This window comes from Canis lupus, chromosome 17 (genome assembly GCF_011100685.1).
Source record: "Canis lupus familiaris isolate Mischka breed German Shepherd chromosome 17, alternate assembly UU_Cfam_GSD_1.0, whole genome shotgun sequence".
In the NCBI taxonomy this organism is placed as follows: Eukaryota; Metazoa; Chordata; class Mammalia; order Carnivora; family Canidae; genus Canis; species Canis lupus.
The window spans coordinates 32849341-32868574 of NC_049238.1; the positions used below are offsets into that span (position 1 = coordinate 32849341).

Genomic DNA, 19234 nt, shown 5'->3' on the forward strand with positions numbered 1-19234 from the left:
AGGACAATTCTCAGAAGTACAAGAATATGTTTAGGAGTATCCGTATAAGAAATTTTAAAAAGTAGCATCAAAAATGAACATGCCTTCAATAAAACAGACACTGTGAGTGAACCTAAAGGACATTATATGCTAAATGTAATAAGCCAGTCATGGAAAGAAATATACTGCATGATCTCCCTTATATATGAAATCTAAGTTGGCTCCATGTTCAGTGGGGAGTCTGCTTGGGATTCTCTCTCTCTCATTCTGCCCCTCCTTAGGCTTTCTCTCTCTCTTTCTCAAAAATAAATAGATCTTTAAAAAAATCTAAGATTCAAATTCATAGAAACAGATTGTAGAATGGTGGTTTACAGGGGAAAGGAGGTGGGGAAAACGGGGAGATGTTGGTCAAAGGGTACAAAGTTGTAGGACGAATAAATTCTAGAGATCTAAGATACAAGACCATGGTGAGTAAACATTATGTTGTACATCCTAAATATATACAATTTGTTAACCAATAACTATAAAATACATATTTGGGGAATGGGATGAAGAATGACAGAGGCAATACACATGATATGTAGAATCTTTTAATCACATAGACACATGTACATATACTATACAAACACATGCTGGCGAGAATATTGATGAAGTCACATTACTATGAATAAGTATGTATACACATTATATAAGAACACATCTTCTATTGAGTTTTAATCACCTACAGGCATTTTTGATACATTCAACCACTCTTCAAAACAAATTTTTATAAGGCAACTTAAACTGCCTTCAGGTATAAACCATCTGCATTGCACATCAAAGAAAAATAAATAACAGATCACTTGCATATATATTTGATATCTTTCCAGATAGAGACAAGACATCTCCAAGGGGAACAGAAGTAGAAGCAGAAAGAAGCTCTGATCATCTTGAATCATCTTCATCTCTTTTTAGCATGTGTAAATATTCTTTGATAAGTAGTGGTGTGTGTGTTTTGTTTATATACTTGACCTATTATTATATCCACACATTCTTCCTCAGATTGAAATACCTACTTTATCAGAGATGTGGATAAATGTGATGGTAACATCCATACTGACTTGATTCTGGTGTGACATTTCTGCATCACTTATTCTGAATTAAACATTCTGCTCGTTATAGGATATTTCTTAATTTGGGGTTTTAATCAGACTGTTTTAATATGTAGATTCAGGTCTCTTTTATTTATGCAAACTTTTCACTGATTATACTTTTAAATATTTTGGTTTCATTACTTTCTTTTCCTTTTCCAAGTCATGCAATTATACTTATGGTGGATTGTCTTTGCCTATCGCTCATTCCAAATCTTCTGTCTTTCTCTCTCTCTGTCTCTCCCTTATTTTATCATCACAAAAGTATTATAATGTATAGTCTCTTAGTATATGTGAATGAGTTTTTCTATGATAATTGCTAGGGCAATTTTAAATTGAGCTATCACAATTTTAAAATTTAATACTTAATCACTAAAAATGACTATTATGATTCATATTACACAAATCACACAAAAAATTGTGTCCCTATAGTCTAGATCACACTTGCTTTCAAACTTCTCTTTTTCCTTATACTGAGAAGTTTAACATGATATCCAATAACTGCATTAATTTGCATTATCTTAATTATCAGATATATTAATTGATTTATAATATGTTTATTGGTAATACTTATTTCTTTGTGAATTCTTGTTCATTTTCCTTTTTTTCTTATTGATTTGTGGGAGCTCTTTATATATTGTTGATACTAATCCTTCCTTTCATATAGTGAATATAGTCCATTATATATGTCTATTTATATATTATGTACTTCTTCACTTTTAAAATTTAATTGTCTTTTGTGCTACATAAGTTTTAAAAATATGATGTAGCTATAATTATTCATTCCTTCCTAAGGGCCTTTTGCTTTACCACTAAGTGGTCTACCTTTCCCTATCCTAAATAATAAATGTATTTTCCTATACATTCTGCTAATATTTCATAGAATATTTACATTTAGATATTTATCATATTAGTAAGTCATGTCTCTAAATTTGTGAGAAGAAGTTAACCTTTTCTTTTTATTCAAGTTAAGAGCCAAAATTTTTATGGGGAGAATATTTTTGCAACCAAGAAACTCTTTTTCAATGGGAAGATGCATTATTTATCAGATAATGTAATGCCAAAAGGAAAATATTTATCATTTAACTGAAAATATTTTTTATAACTGTGAATTTATAAAATGTATATCATATTCTGTACTTTAATTGAAAACAATTGTAACATAAACCTATATCATATGTAATTTTGTCTGCTAATTTTATTACCCAGTTTGGGCAGAATTTAGAGTTTTAGAGTACAGAAAATGAGAAACAAGAGTTCAACTATACTTAGCAGTGACACAACGTTAGGAGTTTATGTTGACTTGTCATAATCATATTTTTAGAATTAACACTGTACAATGGAGAAGAATGGACATAATGGCATATGTATGAACAAAGGAACATCTGGAGTCTTTTTTTGCCTGAAGAACAGAAATCTTAGAAGATTAATAATAGTAGTTATCTTCAAATATTTGAAATAATGAATATGTATGAAATAATAATAACATATGAAATAATGTCATGTGTAACAAAAACAGACCAATGAATAAGAACTAGAGAGAAGCAACATTTAGTTTAATGATGTAGAAAGCTATTAATATGAAAACTGATGAACTGAGTAGGTGGTCATGTGAGGAATGTTGCCAACAGAGGATGAGGGGCTATCTTTCAGACCATACAAAAAGGGACTGAGATTGGACTATCAGCTGAAGATTGGACTAATGTCTTTCATTTCTAAGATCCTATTTAATTTTGTGCCATATCACTTAGAACTTTCATAGCTTCAAGAAAATTACATATTAGGAATATGAACTAAGGAATTTTCTAATGAAAATGTAAATTTTGTTAGAAATGAAAAGTATAAAGTGAATAATTGGGAAACAATAAGTGTTTTGTAAATGTTTTTGGTTGCCATAAACATACTTCCTATCATGGGCAAGTGAGGGAAAGGAAAGGAAAAGTGCAAAACCAAGAGGCTAATGGCAATGAGGAGAAGGAGAAATAGAAAAGGCTGACATTTCTGGAGCCTAAAATATTTTGGGAGCTCACAGCTCATATAACCTGTTTGCTGTTGACCTGTATGTTGGGTTCTCAGCACATTCCAAGACATCACTTATTTCTATGCTGTTTTAATCACTTTGATTTTTGTTTGTGAGAGTCCTTAAATTTCTCTCAACACAAGTCAAAATGCTTTAAACAAAATATTATTAAGCAAAATGCTTTTGGCTAAAAGAATAGCAATTATTTTTTAAGTTACCGCAGACAGTATTGAGAGTGGATTTTTTCCAAGAAACTTGGATAAATCCAGGAGCTGTTATTTCAGTCTGATAATGGAAGCAGAAGACCTGAGAAAGAGTAATTAATTCACCTGCAACAGTGTACTTCATACTAATTTACTTCATGACCCTAGTATATGAATTTGTAGGATACATCATTATTTGAGGAATTAATACAATGTATATGGGGCTGACTTTGATCACATAAATTACTTGCATGTACAACATAAGGTAGGAGTAGAACTAGGTAACTTGGATGACAGAGGGTGGGGCAAAGAAAAATAAAATCAAAACCCTCCCGTGGAGTTTAGGCATGGTGAGTGTGCCTCGGGAAGGACCAGGGGACAGAGGGCCAATGGAGCCACCCTGACAAACATACGTGGGTTAATATTATCAATGCAATTTTCTCATGAAAAAAAAAAAAAAAGCACAGAAAAACAGGAAGGTCATTTGCCTGCTAGGGACAGAAACCACTCTTTTAATTTCCTTTATTATCTCTTCTCTTGTAATTCAGCCTGCCTAATGTAGGACACAGGAAAACAGAAAAAAGTATGCAGAAAGAAAACTGTGTTAAGTTCTTCCTAAGTGTCCCTAAAGGTCACATAATGACAGCTTATATTTTGACATTTCTGCAAATGATTATACAGGAGACACTCAAAGAAAAATCCACTTAGCTTTGGTTAAAAGGAATGGTGATAAAACATCACTGCATGTATTTCCTGAACAACATCTACTTGAAACATTCCTTCCTTCCTCTCTCTTTCCCTCCTTCCCTCCATTTCTCCTCCTTTCCATCCTATACACCTTCTTTTATTTGTTTTCTTCATTTACTCCCTGCTGATTTATTTCCATATAAAATATACTGGAAATGAATAAGAAACATAAAAATACTAAAATATAAATTCTGGACTCTGAATCAAAATATGGGTGGGCTCCTTTTCCAGAAGAAAAAGTTGTGCCCTCTCCCCTTCCTCCCTACCCTATGGTTATTAGGACATAGGGCTGATTAAAGGAAAATGTTCTGAATGACAAAATAATCTCTGAGCATATCTTTTAACTAAATGCTCAGCATGGTACTCCTAGTACTGAATGCTTTAATTGGCTATTTTCTCCCTCTGGGGCCCAGAATAAAAATGGTAATCCAATTTTGCAGACACTGTTAGCACTGTTTGGCATTTTCCTAATAAAGCCACAATGCTCCTGGCCTTTCATCATAGCTTTCCAGTAGTTTCTCCAAACCATTCTACCCTAATTACTGTAGCCTGAAAGCATCACCTCCCATCCCCTGCAAGTTTTACTGAGCAATCAGCAATTTGCTGAGAGGAAGGATGACCATGTTATATTTCTCTGACTTTCATGTAGTCAGGCCTCTTTTAAATCAATTCAGCTTTCTGTTCAGTCTTTGAAGGATGGTAGTGGGGCTGCTATTTCCAATTTTCAGAGAGCAATCAGTAGCAATAGGTAGATATGCCTCCTATGAAGAATTAATTATCATGTCTGTTAACCTGTGGATCAGAGCTGGATGAGAAACCGGGTGAGGAAGTGTCATGCAAGATGAGATGTCATCTTCCAGCTGTAATATGATTTCATATCATGGCTTTTCCTTATTCTGTTTTAGTTCTTATTTAAATGAAAAAGAATTGCCTCAGAAAATGGAAGTATCCAGTCACTTGACAGTATTGCCTGCAAGTCAAGCCACTGTTTGCTTCATATTAACCATCCATCTTTTCCCCCAACAAATGGGGGGAAATAGGGGGGTGGCTTCTTTGTCCTAGGGTTTCTTCTTGAACTCCAAAGGGCAGTGTTCAGGAATCACAGTGAAATAGGTCTCTTCCTTTTGAGGGGAGATTTATTATTAACACTGCCCTCAATAAATATAAGGCATAGAGAGTATACAGAAGTTTGAGTCAGATAGCTACGAAGTGATTCATTAGAGAACCAAACTGCATACCCAGAAGAGGAGGAAGGAAAGCTATTCCCACAAAAAAGGGCAAGATACAGGGGGTGAGTTTACTTCAACCCTGACAAAATGCAAGCATTAATATCTGTGGGGAAACAAAAGTATCATAACATATAATCAATATTCCCCTGAAGAAATCATGTATTTTTTAAAGATTTTATTTATTTATTCATGAGAGACACACAAAGAGAGGCAGAGACATAGGCAGAGGGAGAAGCAGGCTCCCTCTAGGGAGCCTGATGCAGGACTGGATCCCAGGACCCCAGGATCACAACCTGAGCTGAAGGCAGACACTCAACTACTGAGCCACCCAGGAGCCCCCAAAAAACCATATTTGAAGAAAATGTGAGGTATCAGAATTTGATCAGAGTGGGGCATCCGGGTGGTGCATATGGTTAAGTCCCCGACTCTTGGTTTCAGCTCAGGTCATGATCTGAAGGTCATAAGATTGAACCCCACATGGGGCTTTCTGCTCAGCAGAGACTGCTTAAGACTCTCTCTCTCTCCCTCTATGTCTCCTCTCAAATAAATAAATAACTCTTAAAAAGAATTTGATCATTATTTCTCATGCAATATCTTCGTTTCTTCTTCAGAGGAACTCTTTGATGATACATCATTTGCATCTGAGTATTGGAAAGATTAAGACTTCCCCCCAAATCACAGAGCCAGAGGGGGAAGTAGTGAGATGTGCTGGGCTCTGAGCTCTTTGCTCTGTCTACTGTAGCACATTGTCTCCAAGTAAGAAGCACTTACACTACAGACAAAAAGATGTTTAAATATTATTACATAAGTTCTTTAGGCAAAGAGATATAATTTTTGTTAAGCTGCTAATAATTTATTTAACATATATTTATAGGGTACTATGTGCCTGGGGATATAATAATAAAATGTAGACAAAACATAGTTTTAAAAAAAATCACTGGGATCCCTGGGTGGTGTAGTGGTTTGGCGCCTGCCTTTGGCCGAGGGGACCATCCTGGAGACCTGGGATCTAGTCCCACATCGGGCTCTCTTCATGTAGCCTGCTTCTCCCTCTGCTTGTGTCTCTTTCTCTCTGTGTGTCTATCATGAATAAATAAATAAATAAATCTTTAAAAAAAATCTTAAAAAAAATCACTGTATAGAAGGAAGAAAACAGAGTGAACAGATAATCATTATCGTGATGAACTTTCTGAGAGAATATTCTTCAATGCTATAGAAGTGCATGATGCCACATCTAATTTATAGGTTTCTATAACATAAGAACATGAAGGTGAGATCACAGAGTCTGCTTACTCTCACAACTATATATTTTTTTATTTTACTGAAAATATTAGCTAATAAATTAGGCAGAAATTAGGAAGGAAGACATTAAACTATCACTCGTTGCACCTAAAATTATCTAATACTGAAGCTTACCTTAAACCCATTGAAAAACCAAACAAACAGCATGAAAATGCAATACATAGGGTATAAAATCAATATAATCAATGCTTTTCAACATATAAAACAGAAGCCACTTTGATGATGTATGGTAAAAGAAAAATGTTCTCATTTATAATAGCAGCAGACTGATTTAAAAAAATGGTAATATGCTTAACAAGAAAAGCACAAGACCCATATGGAGAAATGTTTAACATACCCCCATAAAAAAAAAAGGAAAGCAGAAACAAATGCAAATACAGATTATGTTCTGATAGAAAGTCTTAAAATATAAAGATGCCAATTTCCTCTCAGTTAATTTATAGTTCTAACATGATTTAAATAAGAGAACCGCACTTGCTTTTCTTTTTTGCAAATAATCGAGGTGCTTCTCAAGTTCAGTGGAAAAATAGTAGAAATAGCCAGGAAACTATGGAAATGAAGATCAGAGAAATGAACTTAGTCATACCATTTATTAAAATAATTATAAAGTCTAAATAAATAAGACTTTATGGCCACGTCTAATGAACAGGTGTGAAAACCAAAGGAATAAAATAGAAATGCCAGAATTAGATCTAAGTGCATTTAGTAATCTGACCTATGAAAGGCAGCATATATAATCAGTGAAGAAAAGACAGTTGGTTCAATAAATGGTCATAGAACCATTGGACAGTAATCTAGACATAGTCGGATTCATACTTTCCATCCTTTACCAGAATAAATTTCTAATGGATTAAAGATGCAAATGTAAAAAAATAAAACCATAAAACAAGACCATAAAATAATGCATTATTCCGAACCTTGGAGCAAGATAATATTTCTCATTTTTACTAAAAATTCAGGATCCATTAAAATGGATACATTTAAGTAATTTTAAAAAGGACATCTGCATGCCTTAAAATAAAGAAAAGCAAAATATATAAAAAATAACATAAGCAAAGAAAAATATAAGTTGGTGCATTTTGAATTCATACTACCTATGAAGGGGTAATTTTCAATAGTTAGGTAATCTCAAAAGCTTTAAGAAAAAGATCAGACTCAAACAGAAAAATAAGCAAAGAATATGAATAGACAATTCAGAAAAAAAAAAAAAAGAAAAGGCAATACAAATAGATCTAAAAATTAATTCAGATAATGGCAATTCCATCCTTCCAGTTGCTCAGGCCAGGAAAGTTGGAGGAGCAAATGACTCCTTTATTTTCCTTACATCACCTATCCAAAACTTCAGGAAGTCTTGTTCCATGTATCTTCAAAATTTACCCAGAAGCTAACAGAGCCCAGGTCTACCACTACCATCCTGGGCCAAGCTGCCATCATGTCTATAGGATTGCAGCATTAGTCCTCTAACTGGCCCTTCTGTTTCCATCCTTGCTCAGTTTTAATAGCAACTAGAGGAATCCTTTTAAAATATGTGTCAAATCAAATTCATGTCGCCTTTTCCCTCAAATTCCTTAATGGCTTTCCATCCCTTCCAGAATGAAAACCAAAATCCTTTAACTTGTCTGTAAAGCCCTATGCATTGTGGCTTTACACTATCTGACAACTTCAACCACTTTCCCCTTTCCATTTCTGCTCCAGTCACACTGAATTCCTTGGTATTCCTCCACAATGCGAGATAGCCTCTCTTCTTGAGAACTTTGCTCTGGCTTTTCCTTCTACCTGGAACTCATTTTCCCCAGATATCTGGTTAGACCACTCCTTTTCTTCCAGTTTTTGCCCAGATGCAATTCTATCAACGATATCTTATATTGATTCTCATTCTCCCTTTACCTTATTCTATTTTTATTTCTTCATAATTCTCAGCATCCCATATACTATATAATTATATAGGGGCACCTGGGTAGCTCAGTAGGTTAAGTGCCTGACTCTTGATTTAGGCTCAGGTCATGATCACGAGGTTGTGATATTGAGCCCGGCATCGGGCTCCACATTGGGGCATGGAGCTGCTTGGGATTCTCACTTTCTCTCTCTCCTTCACTCTCTCTCTCTCTATCTCTAATAAAAGAAAAATATTTTAAAAATTATATATATGAATATATGTATAACCACACACCTATATTACTTTTTTCTATGCAGTACACTTCTATATTCTCACTACTTAGAATAAGGCTGGCACTTAGGAAAAACTCAATAAGTATCTGTTCAGCAAATAAATTTAATTCTACTGCTAATCTTAGAGAGAAAGGTAGATTAAAATTCCAATGAGATGCCATTTTCATATAACAAATTGGCAAAAATCAGAAGTTGGTAAGATGCTCTGGAAACATACTTTCATAAATTACTGGTGGGAGTATAAAATGGTACAAACCATATGGAGGGAAATTTGGTAATATCTCTAAAAATACACTGGTACATGTCCTTTGGCATAGCAAGTCTAATACCAGTTATGCAAGGAGGAAATGACATATGTTCAGGTTATTCACTGTCATGTTGCTGTTAAAATATAAAAAGCAGAAAAAACTAAATATTAATTAATAAAGAACTGATTGAACAAATTATGATACATTAATACACTAGAATACTATATGGCTAGAAAAAAATATGAGCAGTTCTCTATGTATGGATTTGAAAAGCTTTCCAAAGTATCTTGCTAAATTTTAAAGAAGGACAGAGCACTGAATATAGTAATCTAGCATTTGTGTAGTAAGGGAAGCTAAGCAAATATATATTTACATTTGTTTGTATACATCAACTATGGAAAGATACAGGAGAGATTAACTGGTGTTTGTAGAATGGAAATAGTAGGAAAGGAGAAGTGAAGAAAAAAGATGAGCAAGAGAATTTTCTCTTCATATTTTGATTTTTGGACCATGTTAAAAGATGATATATTTAAAATACTGACTATATAAATGATTTTAAAATTACTACAAGGTAATATAGACTATAAGCCACAAGAGAGTAATAGATAAAAGGATTTACTTTTCAGTAACATTCTAAAGAGTAATACTAAGCCATAGACTGGGTGGCTTATGAACAATGACAGGTTGGGAAGTCCAAGATCACAAGCACCAGTTTTTCTTCAGAACTTAATAAGTTTGTTAAAGTTTTGTGAATAGATCATAGAAAATCAATATGTAAATAGATGAATTCAGCCATATGGAAAAACACCCACCTAAGTAATTATTTCTCAGAAATAGGCGGTCCTAATCAAGAGATGAGGGTGTAGTTTCCATCAGAATTGACTACATTAGCAAGTTTAAATTGTGACTAAGACAAAGCTATTAATAAATTAAAAGGAAAAAGATAGCCACTGAAGGTAGATGGTTGATTAGAAACAGAAATGCCAGAGCCAGAAGAAGAAGCTGGCAGTTTATTCCTCAATGTCTCACAGTGGAGGTCCTCTGGACAATCGTCATTAGCTTGTGATTTGCTTAGCATATATACTGGTGGAGATGTCCACAAAATCTGATGTCAAAATCCATAGAAAGTATCCCACTTCACTGCCTCACTTTAATTTAAAAGAATTTTCTAATTCTTATCAGATGCAGCTTTTAGAAAATGAATAAAAAGATAAGGCTCATTTTGGACATTCCATTCTATTTTTTTTTTCAGTGGAAACCAATACATGTACATTTTGTTCTCTTGATATTTTGGTGAATGTAAATCCATCTTCCTGTCTTAGATTATCTTAGAGTGCTAGAAAGCCTATGAAACTGAAGGCTAGGTGGAGAACTGATGTCATATCACAAAGGGGCTGCCAGAAGGCACAGTCTGGATGACCAGCCAGTGACATTACTGAAGTCACCTTCTATTATTATGCTCCTCCTCCTCCAATGATAAAACCAAAGGTAATTTGCTAGAGGAACACAAGATTGGAAGAATGAGGTGACTGAATTAACTTCCAGCATGTCCCAGTTGTTTTTAATGTTATTAGGGTAAAAATGTGAAAAGTTTTTTGTTTCCCAGACTAAGTAGCCATCAAGGCTATAATTCAAAGAAGAGAACAGATTATCTCTTAATCCATTAATATAGAACAACCATGAAATGGACTGTCAATTAATTGAAGTAGGGCATCTTTCATAAAAAACTGAAAAAAACTGAATTCCCCCCTCAATTACTGTGCAAATAAAAATTGATAAGAGCCTCTATGTCTCCTTCTGTTAATGATCACTCCTACAAAGAGTATCCCATGAGAAAAAAACAACACTTCCCACACAGTATCACATTTTCTTTTCAAAGTATGGGTATGGTGACTAACAGGTTTCTTCTCGGTATGGAATTATGGAGGTAGAGAGCTTATAAAAACATAGTTCTAGAAGCTCCTCATCCCTAATTATACAAATTATTTTTTTACAGGGTTTTATTTATTTATTTTATTCTGTTAAACCATTTCCTTTTAAACTTTTGCCCATGAGTTTTTCCTTTTTGCCTCATTTGATGAATTTTTAAGAGAATCAAGTATTTATTGAATACTAGAGAATGGATAGGGTAAAAGCCCCAAGAGACCTCTGTTCTGAGTTCTCCTCTGTCCCCAAGAGCTGTTTGACCTTCTGGGCCATTTGATCTCTTCTTCCTCCCAAACTGTGACCTACTGCATACTTTTGTTTTTTTTTCTTTCCATCATTCTTATGCTACTTAATTACTCACCATTGCAGACAAAAAAAAATGCAACCTTACATATTATGTGGAGAATGAAATGAGGTAATAGTTGTAAACATATAAGGAGGTGCTCCTTATTTATTTTCTGTCACAGTTAAGCACTTCACAAATACGACCTCATATAGTCCTCAAAATCAGCTTCTGTATCCCTGTATTGCAGAGGAAAATACCAGCAATCACTTTTGATCCCATAGTTAGCAATAGGCAAGCTCACATTTAGAGCTCATTTCTATTTTTTTGTTTTGTTTTGTTTTCCTGTTTTTGTTTTTTTTTTAACTCCAAGACACATATTCCTCCACGAAGCAAACAAGATTGTTGACTGGCTCTCCTTTTTCTTATTGATTCTTTTCATACAACCCTTTTCCAGCCCTTCTGAGATGGGTGCTCTGGAGATGAGTTCCAGATTCTTAAGTAGCAACCCTTGTCCATGGATTGGACTTCAACCTGGATTCTGCAAAAGGAGACTGATTAGGTGATCTCGAACATTCTCCTTATCCGCCATAGTACTGGAACTCTACCCAGATATCTTAGCTTGAATTCCCCAGGAAACAAACTGTGGGAATGATTATGATGTAGGAAGTTTATCGGGGAGTGTTTGTCTTAGTTCAGGCATGCCATAGACTGAGTGGCTTATGAACAATAGGCAGGCTGGGAAGTCTGAGATCACAATGCCAGTAGATACCGTTTCTGGAAAGAGTCCACTTCTTCATAGTCATTCTTTCCCTGTGATCTCATGGGGTGAAAGGGCCAGATTGTTCTCTGAGGTTTCTTTTATAAGGGCACTAATCCCATTCATTGAAGGTTCCACCCTTGTGAGCTAATATCACCTCTCAAAGGTCCTAAACCTTCTAATACCATCTTATTGGGGGTTAGGATCAATATACAAATTTTGATGGGACACAAACATTCAGTCCATAACAGTATACTTGGCGACAACAAGGAAGTGAAGAAAGTAAGATTAGTTTCAGGGGAAAATTCAACTATGATGTAGTAGCAAAAGCCTCAGCCCATTCCACAGTGAACCCTGGGGCTTACTGGCCTTTCAGAGTTCTCCCAATGTGAGGCAAGAGGCTAGGTCTTTGTGTCCCTCATCAGAAGTGATTAGATGTAGGTTACCTGGGAAGAGGCATGTTTGACAAGGCACATCCCTTTATCCTGAGGCATGCCTGGGGAGGAACTCAACTATAAGCCATCAACAGGAATTACATTTTAGTATATAGGGAGAATGAATGAAAACTTGTCTCAAAGAAGGAATCTTAATGGCACATAAGAGCTTTCATTACACCTGATCTCTCTTTTCTGCGGCGATAGTACTGGGTTCCTGCCTAGATTTTGCTTGTCTCTTTGCCCAAAATCACAGTGTAGTGAGATTCTTTATTTCTCTAATTGATTCAAGCCTGGAAAGTTGGTAATGTCTTTTTTGTAAGGAAGCCCATGAGGTCTATCCATAAGTTGGTCATATACATTGGGTTTTTCGGGACATTTCACTTCATATTCAGTTCATTATGACTATATTAACAAGAGTTAATTAGTTATTCTGAAATTGACTGGAAGAGTTCATTCATTATACAACGTGAAAAAGTCAATGTTGATCTGTCTCATGTCTTCACTGAGCTTTGGCCCAGTCTATAATTTTATAAATTTTGTAGATTTCACCTTTGGTATGTTACTTGTAAATTGGTCACTCACTTTGCCCACTTTGCCATGGGAACCAAGAAGTATTAAAATCTCCAAAAGTTGTGATGCTGGACATGTATAATTTGACATTTTTATCAATATTTGTTACGACTTACTTTAAATATTTTGAAAGATTAAAAAAGCTTTTTTAACACACGCTACAAGAATGCAAAATTTTGCATGAAAGTCATCTTGATTGAAAGGCCATAGCCTTTAAAACACTGGCAAGATCGCTATGTGCATGCAAGGCAGTAAAGCTGACATAGGGGTCAGGATTCAACAAGCAAGTATTTCCTTATTTGCCTTCCTAAACTCATGCTTAGTTCTTTTTTTGGCCATTTCTTTTCCTTGAAAAATCTCATTTCCCTCTTGTAAATATGAAATTTGGCAGAATATTTCAGACAAGAACACTAACATTTGAAAGGTTTAATTGGTTGGGTGCTATTATCACTGATGGGAGAGTTGTAGAGGGAGTCAGGTTGGTTAAGAAGGATAAGATGATTCATGAACTGTAAATATCTGTGAGGAATTTGACCAGAAGCCTTAGTAGAAGGGTTGAGGCATTGTTTTTCAACATATTTTTGGCTTTAATAGTTAGGTCTTGTGAGGAGAAAATTGCTGGGGAGGAAAATCAGATAATAGGGACTTAAGGACAAAGCTCATGGAAAGAAAATGGCAAGAGCTGGTCAAGATCACTAAAGTGTGAACTCACTCTTCTAAGACTAAAAGAAAAAAAGACAAAGGCAAAGAACAAAAGGAAAAATATGTTGAGGTAAGGGACAGTGACATTGGAAAACATAAATGCTATGTGCATTAATATGAAAAAGGAAGGAGGTCAATTCAACTTTGGAGGTTGTGAGATGAATTAAAAATGAATGTGGGAGGGGCACCTGGGTAGCTCAGTTGGTTGGGTGTCCAACTCTTGGGTTTGGCTCTTGTGATCTTAGGGTCGTGGGATAGAGCCCTGTGTGCAGCTCCATGCTTAGCAGGGAGTCTGCTTGAGATTCTCTCCCTCTGAAAGTTTTCTTTCTCTCTTATCAAAATGAATAAATAAATCTTTAAAAAAAAAGAACATGGAAAAAAGAAGAGTGAATGGATTTTGTTTTTCCAAATGCAAATGCAATCTCTTGCTATGAAAAAATACCATAACAAAAAATTCTATTTTGACCCAGTAAATCTCAATGAATTATAAGAAACCTAAGTCCTATGGTCTTAAAGTGTAAATGAGGTCTTCTGAGAATTGAGTCTTTAGTTTGAATCTTAAGCACTGTGTCCCTACTATCACTTTCTCCCCCCCAATATTTGAGATTTCTTGTAGCCTTCAGTAACATTTTTTTACCCATGCTGGTACCTTTCCAGCAATAGGTGACCAGAATCTTATTCATGTTGACCAACAAATCCTCCAATTCCTGGAATATAATTTAAAATATGGAGATATTCTCAGGCTTCCTAGTTTGTGGGATAAATGATGGGTAGCATTTGTAGTCCCCATACCTCATTCTCTTCAAGTCAGTGACATCTTTCCAGAATTCCTACAAATCTATGTAACACGGGTAAAAGTCAACTAAAAATATAATTAAATATCTTATCTATTTGGATTTTTTTCAGAATAATTAGTGAACTATAAATCTACCTGTTTCCTCTCTGCAGCCCCCTCAAAACAAGCAAGCCATTTGTTTCATTAACTTTTAGAAAATAAATTCATTTCCCCAGTGTGTTAAAAAGTCAACTTTACTAAGTATTAAATTAAATGAGCATATGTATTTAGGTCTATTTTGATAACTGATCATTTCTTCTAGTTATCATTTAGCATATTCCCTCTTAAATACTCAATTGTTTTAAATACTGTATTTTAACTTGACAAGACAGTTTTTCTCTCACTATTCCCCTTTCCAGAATTTCCCAGGCTCTTCTAACATATTTTTATTTTTTATTTTTTAATTTAAATTTAAATTCAATTATCTTCTATCATATTTATATTTCTAGGTAAACATTAAAATTATCTTACAAGTTAATAAACATTTCCTGAAATAATATTGAACTGAGATATTATTAAATTTATAGATTTCTTTATGGATAATATGTTTATAATTTTTACCTTCCTTAAATTAGTTTAAATGACCCCTAGTAAAGTTTTGCAGAGCTTTATTTATTTATTTTTAAAGATCTATTTATTTATTTATGATAGACACAGTGAGAAGGAGAGAGAGAGAGGTAGAGACACAGGAGGAAGGAGAAGCAGGCTCCATGCCGGGAGCCCAACGTGGGACTCGATCCCGGGACTCCAGGATCACTCCCTGGGCCAAAGGCAGGCGCCAAACCACTGAGCCACCCAGGGAATCCCCAGTTTTGCAGAGCTTTAATAAGTACTCTAATTTCTTGGGAAGAAGGTTTCTATTTCTTATATTACTATTAATTATTTTATTATATTTTCTCATTGGTTATTATTGTAATATTAAAAATCATTACTCTGCAGATTCATTCAATAATTGGCTAAATTATCAAATTATATTTTTTCCTAATACTTTCTTATTTAATTTATTTGGAGGGTTTTGAAAGTTGTGCCTCCTCTTTTTTTAATAGGTAGATATTATAAATTTTGTCTTGTCTAACTGAGTCAGTAAGAAGGTATGTATAATCTTCATGTTCCTGAATTAAATAATAATGATTCTAACATTTTATCATTAAAATCATATTATGCATTTTTCTGATCTCTCATTAAGGATTGTGATTTAATGAAATATTTGGGGGCTATATAGTGAGATGTTTATTAAATTGTCCCACTTATAAGTTAAATAAATAATTATATTCGTACATTTCTAAACTACAGATTTTCCTTAAATACTTGAAAAAAATACTATTTATAAATGATATGGATTTATTTAAGTATTTATGAGAATAAATACATAAATGTAGAATTTTTGCAACCACATACATGTAAGATATTGATCTTCCTTTGCCAGTACAAAAATTTGCCATATTTGTAATATGCTAATCAAAGTTTTGTTCCCACTATGGTTGAGTAAAGTACTAACAGATTGACTATCTTGTAGACAACAACTCTAAGTCCTGAGAAACACGCACACACACACACACACACACACACACATACACACACACCCCTTCTTGAAGTCTCTGAAGAGTAAACAAAAGCAGAGAGACTCTGGAAAACAGTCACAATTTAGAAGAGACCAGAAAGGTTTGAGTTTTCTATATTTTTAGATTCTAATCTGAGCCCAGCTGCAGTTGGGATGCCACATACAGCATCAAAAACAGGTTGTTTCTGATCTGATGAACCAGAAGTCAAGGATAAAGGTAACCACAGCTGTTGGAAAGTAAAGAGAGAGTCACAGAAATGGAATAAATAGTAAAGAGAGTCCTAAAGTCTGTGTATACATTTTCCCTAAGTTTCTGACAGAGAGAGTCACAGAAATGGAATAAATAGTAAAGAGAGTCCTAAAGTCTGTATATACATTTTCCCTAAGTTTCTGACAGCCCTGACCTTGCATGTGTACGGCAGGTAGTGAACAGCTATGCTAAAGGGTAAAAAATGAGACTTGAATTGTGTTCCAAAAGACAAAGACTGCAAATTCGAGTCCACTAAAATTATTGCACACTAAAACAAAAATTATTGCGCACTAATTCTGAGTTTCCATTATACTATACTCACAGAGTGCCAGACACAAAAATAAAAATACTCTTGACATAAATAAAACAGGAGAAGGCAACATATTTTCAAGACAAAATATACTTAACAGAGGCCAACTCTGAGATGACCCAGATGTTGGAATTAACAACAACAAAAAAGACTTTAGACTTTAAATAGCTATTAGAAACACTCCGAATATAGTAACAGGGTAACATGCTCATAGTAAGTAAAGAGATAAATCTCACAAAGAACTAGAATCTAATAAAAAATAATTCAAAGAACTAGAATCTAATAAAAAATAATTAAATACAAATTCAAGAACCAAAAAATACAATATCTGAAATTAAAAATTAACTGAATGTGCTTACAAGCAGAATAGAGATGGTAGTCAATAAATTTGATCAAAAAAACTTTCTAATCTTAAGAATTGTTAAAGAAATTTTTATATATATATAAATGTAAAGTCCTGTGGGATATCAAAATGCTAAATATATTTGTAAATGGAGGCCCTGCAGAAGAGAGGTAAATGGAGCAAAAAAAGCATTTGAAAAAATAATGACTGAAAAATCTCACAATTAGGTGAACAAGAAAATCCTACCATTTGTGACACATGTATGAATCTTGAGGACATTGTTCTAAGTGAAATAAGCCAGACACACAAAGATTAAGAGTGAGGTGACTGAGTTAACTCCCACTATGTCCCAATTTTTTTAAAAGATTTTATTTATTTATTCATGAGAGACACAGTGAGAGAGAGAGAGAGAGAGAGACAGGTAGAGGGAGAAAGCAGGCTCAATGCAGGGAGCCCAATGTGGCACTTGATCCCGGGACTCTAGGATCGCACCCTGGGCCAAATGCAGGCGCCAAACCGCTGAGCCACCCAGGGATCCCCTGTCTTAGTTTTTTAAATCTTTATCTCATTTAGTTTAATATTGAATTTATTTTGAAGTTCTGTTGAAATGTCCTGCCTATTCGATCTTCATATCCTTGTTGCCTGTGGAGATCAAAGAAAGTCAAGTGATTATAATCCAATATCTCCCCATCATTTAAGACTTTTGCCTCTAACTCATAACTCCCAACCATTAAAATCAACACTGAGTAAACAAAACTCTCACGAAAAAATTGATGCGAAATGAGCACTGCCTAGTTACTCTATCTTCACAGCTATTTTAATATTATCTCAAAGGATAGATCATATCCTTTGGAATTTCTGCTCCCCTTTTCAGAGGTTGGTAATTGGTTGAATCTTACTCAAAGGTAAAATCAAAAAATTATTTTTGATTTTTCTACATAGACATCGAACTGGTTACCTTCAAATGGAAAAGTTTTTTTTTTTTTAATTAAGACATCTTAATCAAGAGCATCTTTTAACATGTTTAAGCAAGAGCATGATTCTTTTTCCTTGCATGGTATGTATGCATCATATGAGAGCTACTGATTAAATATCATATGATTTCAAAACACAGTGAATGCCATTGACTGAGCAAGTTTAATTAGGACATGATTTTGAAATGGCTGAAATTTCAGTAGGCGTTTGATTTAGTACCTCCATAAGGAGTAGCAAATGTAATCTGTCATAATGGGCTCACATATACACCAACAAAACTGTAGAGGCAGAAGTATCCAGTACAAAAATGATAGAGCCTGACTGCAATAGAGATATTTTGTTCAAAAGTTTTATGAAGGAAGTTGGTTTTATCCCGAAATCAACACTGAGCCATTGAACATGTCATGTAGAAGAATAGGTCTTTAGGGAAGAACAAACAAAAGCAAATGGTAGGGAAAAAAATATATATATAATTAAAAAAAAATATATATATATATATATTATTTAAAAAAAAACAACCCTAATAAGAAAACAACACTTTCCTATCAGAGAAAAAGAAGCTACATTAAATGTATGAAATTTTTACTTCAAATCAAATCTTTTCTAAGGAAAAGGGGGGGGGAGAAAAAACTTAAGTAATGCTATTTGATCACAGAAATAGTACCATCTTTCATGATCCTCAGTGATCTCCAGGAAAATGACATTAGTAAGGGTGATAAAAATGACCATAACTGCCATTTGTACCAAAATAAAACCACTTGCAAAACTTATTTCAGCAGGAGGGTCTACTGGTTGGTATTAGGTCTCCTTGTATATTTGTCCTTTGAGAACCTCAGCTGAAGTGATACTTCTGCAATCTGACTACATTTTACCATGCTACTTAAACAGAATATAGTTCAATGTGGCAATGAATTAGGCAGTCTTGGACTCATTCTTGGAAATATTAACATACAATCTAATAGACAAACATGTTTATGATGCCATTTTCCCCCTTAAATATTCCTTCTTTTGAAGCACAGATATTCAGGTAATAATTTTAAGCAATTAACCAGATGAGAAACATCATCAGGCGATTTTCCCAAATCATAAACACTGCCCTTCAGAGCTTGGTATCTCTCAGTACTGTTGTTTACAAAAAAATGCTCTGAGATCCCTCAGTGATTTAAATAAAGTCCTTCACTGCTGATTTTGAGGAAACTGAGGACTTGTGAGTGGAAGGGGGCTTCCAACTTTCACCTGTGTATTTTTTATTTTT

The 19234-nt window shown here is 34.3% G+C and overlaps 1 pseudogene; it reads left to right on the plus strand.

Moving 5' to 3' along the window:
• The first annotated feature begins 380 nt into the window (after positions 1–380).
• LOC111090398 overlaps positions 381–19234 on the plus strand; it is a 40801-nt pseudogene continuing 21947 nt past the window's right edge.